An 8287-nucleotide genomic window follows, 5' to 3' on the forward strand; every position below is an offset into this window, starting at 1 on the left:
CTGCTGGTGGTTTCTCTTGCTGTGCAGAAACTTTTTAATAAGAAGAGATCCCACTTGTTGATTGTTTGTGCTAGTTCACGGGCAAGTGAGGTTTTGTTCATAAAATGTTTTCCTACACCGATGTCTTCAAGAGTTCTACCTAACCTCTGTTCCAGATGATTCAGCGTTTCTGTTTTACTATTTAGATCTTTAATCCATTTCAATTTCAGTTTAGTGCATGGTGAGAGATATAGGTCTAGTTTTAATCTTTGGCAAGTTGAAACCAAATTTTTTCAGCACCATTTATTAAAAAGGCTATCTTTCCTTCAGTGAGAGTGTTTGACTCCTTTATCGAAGATCAGATGGCTGAGTGTGTCTGGCATTGTTTCTGCATCTTCTAATCTGTTTCACTGGTGCTCAGGTCTGTATCTTTGCCAGTACCATGCTGTTTTATCACAGTAGCTTTGTAGTAGAGTTGCAAGTTGGGGATTGTTGATACCCCCTGCCATGTCTCAGTTGTCTAGAATTGCTTTTGCTATTCTGGGTCTCTTCTTGTTCCAAATGAATTTTTTCATTGTTTTCTCAAGGTCCATGAAGTATGCTGCAGGAATCTCACTTGGAATTGCATTGAATCTATACAGAAGTTTTGGAAGTGTGGCCATTTTCATTGGGTTGATTCCTAGCTATTTCATTTTTTTGCATGCTATTGTGAAAGGAATTATTTGCCCTATTTCTCTCTCAGTGAGTCTGTCATTCGTGTAGAAGAACGCTATTGATTTTTGTGTGTTGACCTTGTAACCAGCTACTTGGCTGAATTTGGTTATTAAGTCTAGAAGACTTTTGGTGGAGTACTTGGGGTCTTCTATGTAGAGGATCATGTCATCTGCAAATAATGACAACTTGAATTCTTCGTTTCCTATCTTTATTTCTTTTATGTCTTTCTCTTGTCTAATTGCCATGGCTAATGTTTCCAAAACTATATTGGACAAGAGTGGTGATAGTGGACATCCTTGTCTTGTTCCTGATTTGAGTGTGAAGGATTTCAGTTTTTGACCATTTAGTATGATGCTGGCTGTTGGTCTTTCATAGATGACTTTTATCAGATTAATATAGAGCCTGTCTATTCCAATTTTTATAAGGTTTTTATCATAAATACATGTTGGATTTTCTCAAATGCTTTTTCTGCATCTATGGAGATAGTCATATGGTTTTTGTCCTTGGCTCTATTGATATAGTATATTACATTGATTGATTTGTGTATATTGAACCATCCCTGCATCCCAGGGATGAATCCCACTTGATCAGGGTGTATGATCTTCTTGATGATCTTCTGCATTCTCTTTGCCAGCATGTTATTAAGGATTTTTGCATCTATGTTCATTAGTGAGATTGGCCTATAGTTCTCTATTTCAGTTGGGTCTTTCTCTGCTTTGGGGATCAAGGTGATCCTTGCTTCCAGGAATGAATTTGGGAGTATGACTTCCCTTTCAATTTTACTGAAGAGTTTAAACAGTAGTGGTAGAAGTTCTTCTCTAAATGTCTTGTAGAATTCAGCAGGAAAGTCATCAGGGCCCGGGCTTTTCTTAGGTGGTAAGCTTTTATTACGTTTTCAATTTCATTGGTTGATGTTGGGTTGTTCAGAATTTTTAGGTCTTCTTCATTCAACTTTGGTAATTCATATGTATCTAGAAATCTGTCCATTTCTTCTGTTTTCCACCTTATTGGCATATAGGTGATGGAAGTAGGTATTGATGACCCTCTGAATTTCTGCTGGGTCTGTTGTAATTTCACCGTTTTCATTCCTAATTGCATGGATTTGGGTCTTTCCTTTCCTTTCTCTGATAAGCTTGGCTAAGGGTTTGTCAGTTTTGTTTGTTCTCTCGAAGAACCAACTCTTGACTTCATTGATTTTTTGTATCATTCTCTTAGTCTCCATTGCATTGATTTCTCCTCTGATCTTTATAACTTCCTCCCTTGTATGAGCTCTGGGGTTGTCCTGTTCTTCTTTTTCTAGAAGCTTGAGGTTCAGCATCAGATTGTTTAATTGGGCTCATTCTATTTTCCTAATATGATTATTCACTGCTATGAATTTCCCTCTTAAGACTGCTTTCATTGTGTCCCATAGATTCTGATATGTTGTATTGTCATTGTCATTTAATTGAAGGAACTGTCTGATTTCTTCTTTAATTTCCTCTGTGACCCATTGGTTATTCAGATGTGTGTTGTTCAATTTCCACGTTTATGAAATTTTTCGAGTTTCTTTTGCTCTGGATCTCCAATTTCATTGCACTATGGTCGGAAAATATACAGGGGATAACTTCAATTCCTTTGCACTTACTTAAACATGTTCTATGTGTGAGTATGTGGTCTATTTTGGAGAATGACACATGTGCTGCCTAGAAGATTGTGTATTCTGATTTTGTAGGATGGAACACTCTGTAAACATCTGTCAAGTTCATTTGTTCAAGAGTTCGATTGAGTTCTAGTATTTCATTACTTAGTTTTTGTGCAGTTGATCTATCTATTTGTGAGAGTGGATTATTGAGGTCCCCCACTACAATTGTATTAGTGCATATATGACTTTTCATGTCCATTAGTATTTGTTTTATATAGTTGGGTGCACTAGTGTTTGGTGCATAGTTATTTATGATTGTCATCTCTTCCTCTTGGATTCTTCCCTTTACAAGGATGTGGTGTCCTTCTTTGTCTCTCTTAATCAGTGTTGGTTTGAAAGCTACTTGATCTGCCAAGAGGATAGCTACTCCTGCTTTTGGGGGGGTTTCTGTTGTATGGAGTATTGTTTTCCACTCTTTAACTTTCAGTCTATGAGTTTCCCTTTGAATTAAGTGTGTTTCTTGTATGCAACATATTGTTGGATTTTACTTCTTGACCCATTCTGCCAGTCTATTTCTTTTGATTGGGGAATTGAGACCATTAACATTGATGGCTATAACTGAAACGTATTGACATATCATTGTCATGACTTTTTCTTTTTGTCGGGTTCTCCCCCTTTACATTTAATTTCTTGTTACATCAGATGGGTTCACTCTGCTTTGCTTCCTGTGATTGTGATCCTCAACGTCTGTTACTAGGTTATTGTGTAAAATTTTTGGAGTGCTGGTTTAGTATTTATGAAGTTCCTAAGGTGTTCTTTGTCATGAAAGTATCTTATTTCTCTATCAATTTTGAAAGATAGTTTTGCAGGGTACATCAATCTGGGTTGGAGGTTGTTTTCTTTTAGGGCTTGGAATGTGTCACTCCAAGCTCTTCTTGCCTTGATGGTTTGTGTTGAGAAGTCTGCTGTGATTCTGATGGGCTTTCCTTTGTATGTGATTTGTTTCTTTTCTCTGACTGCTTGTAGAACTTCGTTCTTCTGTTGAGTTTCTGGAATCTTCACAATTATATGCCTATGTGTAGATTTTTTTTTTGATCAAGGCTATTTGGAGTCCTATATGCCTCACTTACCTGTATGTCAAGTTCTTTTCCCCTGCTTTTGAAGTTTTCTGCCATTATTTCTGTGAAGAGATTTCTTTATGTCATCTGCACTCTTTCCTGTTTCTTCATTGACTCCAATCAGTCTTATGTTATTCTTCTTTGCATCATCTAGCAGCTGCTGGATTGATTTCTCATGCTCCCATACAATTTTGAAGCAATTTTTCTTTTCCTGGTCACTAATTGCAATCTAATCTTCTATATCTGAAATTCTGTCCTCACATTCACTCATTCTGCTGTGTAGACTTTCAATGGAATCTCTCATCTCCTTGAAATCTATTTTCATCTGTTTTATGGATTCCATTTGTTTCCTATGTTGGGATTCCATCATATTCCTCAGCTCCTCTCTAGATTTATTAATCATGTCTTGCACTAGGAGCACAATCTCTGGTGTTATCTGAGAAATTATTTCTGATTTCATTTTTTTCAGATACTCTTTTGTTGCCAGTTCAGTGGGTACAGGTGGTTGAGTATCAGAGTGTTCCATCTCATTTCCCTTTGGGGTTGCTGTAGGTGATCTGGATGTCTGGTTTTGAGACTTTTTTACATGTCTTCCCATTTCAACCTGGGAGGGGGGGGTGCTGTTGGCTCCCATGCAGCTCACCTCCTCTGAGCTGGGAGAGGTGGGACAGCAGCTCTGAAGCCCCTTCCTCTGGGCTGGGAGTGGCAGGACAGATGGTGGCCCAGAAGCCCCTTCCTCTGGGCCAGGAACACTGGGACGGACAGCGGCCTGGAAGCCCCTTCCTCTGGGCCAGGAGTGGTGGGACAGTGGCTCAGAAGCCCCTTCCCTCTGGACTGGGAGTGACAGGATGGTTGGTTGCCAGGAAGGCCCTTCCTCTGGGCAGGGATCGGCAGCCTGGATGGTGCCCAGAAGCCCGGGAAGGGTATGTTGATAGAACCTCTGTGGTGGGTCCTGGCCTCCTGTGAGCCACTACAGCACAAGGAAAATTAAAGAATAAGACAGAAACTAGACTTAGAGTGAAGGAGCTGGCTCTTGCACCATGATCAGTGCTGCTGATGGCACCACAGACAAAGGCCCCCAAGCACACCCAGTATTTATTGAATATAATCATGGAAAGAAATACGGAGTGGGGTATGCTTTGAAGGCACCTGGTGAAATACTGCTGAACACCTGGCATGATGGCACCAGGCAGGGCTGTTAGGGAGTAAGCACTGCTTATCTTGCTTGGATAAAACAAACTGTACTGGGACCTGGTGCAATTAGCAAGCAACTCATTGGGCCAGCAAGAAACCATAATTCAAGAGAAAGTATTCAATTGGGCTCACACTGACCTCAGCTGCACATAACTCAGCAAAGCCCTGCCACTTCACACACCATGGTCTAGGTTTCCATGGCAACCATTGGGGGAAGAGCTATACTTGCCCATTCTGCCATCTGCCCATTTGAGTCATGTAGAGCTTCAGCCTGACTCCTGATATAAAACAACATAGCCAAATTATGGAAGGCAAGAAGCAGGTGCCATTCATAGCCCACTTGTACTAGTCAGGGATGTCTGCCACAGATTAGATAGATGATGATGATAGGTAGATAGATAGATAGATAGATAGATAGATAGATGATAGATAGATAGATAGATGTCTTTCCATTCCACAGACTAATCTTTCAGGGGAATTATTTTGGAAGTCTCATGTGAAAGTCTATGGGTATATAGCATGAGTCATTTTTCTGAGGACAAAGGGAAACAACAACCCTCTAAGTCCTGCATGCTGTTTGGTGGGCATCAGACAGATGACCCAAGGGCAAAAGAAAGAGAAACTTTCAGTAAGATTTCTGGATATTGGTCTACTAATTGCTCTATACCCAGAGAATCTCCTTCCAGTTTTAATTCTTAATGTGCTAAGGTTTTCTTTTGTTGCAAAAAATAACAAACAAACAAAAAAACCTATCCTTTTGCAACATGAAGACCCCTCTACTAAGAAAACTTTTTTACTCTCTTGACAGTTTTAGCAAATGTAAAACAATACCCAAGGAAAGGCACAAGACAAAGCTAATTATCTCTATTCTCTACAATATAAAATAAAATTCTTACACATATTCACTTATTTATTTAGTCATAAAATCTAATAATATGTATAGAAGCAGTCATTTCTGGACATAGAGCAGTTTGAAATTGAGAAAAATTTTTTCTAGTTCAGCATGCATTAGAATGCTGGATTTTTAAAAAAGCATAATTTTCCTGCATGTCTAAACTGTCAGGAAGGAAGATCCTAGGAGAGCAGAGGTGAAAGGAAAGCAGGAGTCATGTGAGACTGATGGGAGGTAGAGACTGAAGTTACAGGTGAGGGGGGAGCAGCCAAGACCATGTCTGCTTTTGAAGGATCATAGGCAAAATCCTGACTAAGCAGGTTTGGCTCACAGTAAGTGAAGCAGAAAAGAAATTGTCCTCCACAGGACTATTGTGAAAATACAGCTCTTCGTGGTCATGACTTTAGCTGAATCAGGTGACACAAACCCATGTCCCAACCTTGAGATTGTATTTGTGAATGTTAGGAGCAGGGATCTGCATTAGACACATAACATGAAATCCCTAAAATTTTCCAAAAATGGAAACTTTTTATAACAGGAGAAATCAGACCAAATTTCTTCCATCAGTAAGTAAAATTTAGGCAGTAATTTGAAGAATAAGAGTATGTGTCATTCTCTTTGACTCTCTCCTTACATAAGTGTCTTCATGTAATGTCTGCTCATGGAAGCAGCCACCACAAGACATTTCACCAAGCTTCAATCACCTAGGGGCTTCCAGTCAGAACTTTGCCTCTGATGTGAGCAAAATTCCAGCTGTGGGTGTGGTGAGCATGGAGGTGCCCAGCAGTGCTCAGCTGCCTGTGGAGGAAACTCAGGGAACACCAGCCAACAGCCTCACAGGCAGTATCTACAGTATGACTTGGCTGTTTGCAGTTGCCTGCCTTCTAAATCCTGCCTGTTCCCAAACCTCTCTCACCCCAACACCCTATTTCCATCCAATAAATTCTACTCTTTCTGAAGTTAGCCAGTGTCAGATTCTGGTTTGCTCCTGAGACCCCTGACTGGTTGTAGTAAAGGTTGGCTGAGCTAGGCCTGATGGTGCAGGCCTGTAATGCCAGCACTCAGAAGACTGAGGAAGGAGTTCAGGTCCAGCCTGGGCTACATAGTGAGACCCTGTCTCAAAAAAACAAAATAATAAATAAATGCATCCTTGTGTGCATGTAGATATGTATGTTGGCTGGATGGAACAGCTGGAGAAGGAGCTCGATGGAAGGAGCATCCTTTTTGCACTACAGCTCTACAGTGCCCTGCAGTCACTCACAGGCCCATCTATCACTGCTTGAGTAAAGGAGCCAGGGACTTCCTCCTGCTTTCTACAGAGAATTGTGCTGTATTTGGATAATTTCTCTTCCAGGTTGCTTTTGATAATGCTTGGGGTTGGGTTGGAGGAGTGCTGAACAAAAAGATATGATTCTAAACACTGCTTTTTTCGTATGCTCACACCTAAAATCTTTTATGGGATTCTTAAACCTTTTATCCTACAATGACTCCTTCTTTGCTTTTCTTTTTAAATCTACAAGCACAGGTTCCTTCACTCTGAGTAAAACATGCATAATAAGAAAATTTCATGGGTTCAATGACATGTGTACCCAGCTTGAGATTCAGAGCATTTTGGTCATATCAGATGATTCCCTGATCTCCATCCTCTTCCCAAGAGTACCACCTGTACTCAACTCTTGAGTTATCCATTCTCTACCTTCTATCTCCCTAGGTTAATCTTAGCTATTATTAAACATTATATAAATAAAGCAATGGGCTCGACCAAAGAGAGTTGTGCAGGGCCCCTCTGCTGCCACAAGCTCCCCACCCCACGGGCTCTGCACCAACCCCACCCGGGTGTGGGATGCCCAGACCACTTCGAAGGGTGAAGGAAAAGTTGGGGTTGAACCCCCCACTGCACTGGGGCCACTGTACCTGAAGAAATGAGTAGTGGCTTGACTTCAAGTAAGAGCACAGTGTATGTGTCCATCTTGCCCCTCTCCCCGACAAACAACGACTTATAATGGCTATTTTCCAAGTATGGCAAAGTGGTAAAGGTTATTATAATGAATGATAAAGATATGAGGAAGAGTAAAGGGATTGCATTTATATTATTTTTGGTTAAAGACTCTGCACAAAACTGCACCAGAGCCATAAACAACAAACAATTGTTTGGTAGAGTTAAAAAGGGCAAGCCTTGCTATTGACAATGGGAGAGCAGCTGAATTCATCTGAGGGCATACCTGCTTTGATAAATCGAAGTGTTATGAGTGTGGGGAAAGTGGGCACTTAAGTTATGCCTACCCAAAAAATATGCTCAGAGAACGTGAGCCTCCAAAGAAGAAAGAAAAAGAAGAAGAAAAGGAAAATTGCCGAACCAGAAGAAATTGAGGACATAGCAGAAATTGAAGACGAAGGTGAAGACCCTGCTCTAGACAGTCTCAGTCAAGCTGTCCAAGATTGAAGAACAGAACAAAGGGAAACCCCGTGCAAGGGACCCCTCAAAGTCAGAGGATTCATGGCGCAGGAGGATAAAAAGAGCACATACTTCAGTGATGAAGAAGAATAGAGTGGTTAGAGTTGTATAATGTAGATGTCAGGAAAATAAAAACCATCTGCAGTACAAATTATTTGCCAATAGGAACATTTAATATCAAATATTTTACCATAAAATAGTACATAGAAAATAAAAAATAATTTTTTAAAGTATCATGTTTTGAGCTGGATGTGATGATACACTTTCAAAATCCCATTGTTCTGGGAGGATGAGGCACGAGGACTGCAAGTTGA

The 8287-nt window shown here is 40.4% G+C and overlaps 1 pseudogene; it reads left to right on the forward strand.

Moving 5' to 3' along the window:
• The first annotated feature begins 7440 nt into the window (after nucleotides 1-7440).
• LOC110347414 (zinc finger CCHC-type and RNA-binding motif-containing protein 1 pseudogene) lies at nucleotides 7441-8066 on the forward strand (annotated as a pseudogene).
• Nucleotides 8067-8287: the final 221 nt, after the last annotated feature.

This window comes from Heterocephalus glaber, unplaced genomic scaffold (genome assembly GCF_053883595.1).
Source record: "Heterocephalus glaber isolate CG9 unplaced genomic scaffold, H.glaber_assembly_v1.0 deba00000006, whole genome shotgun sequence".
Lineage (NCBI taxonomy): Eukaryota > Metazoa > Chordata > Mammalia > Rodentia > Bathyergidae > Heterocephalus > Heterocephalus glaber.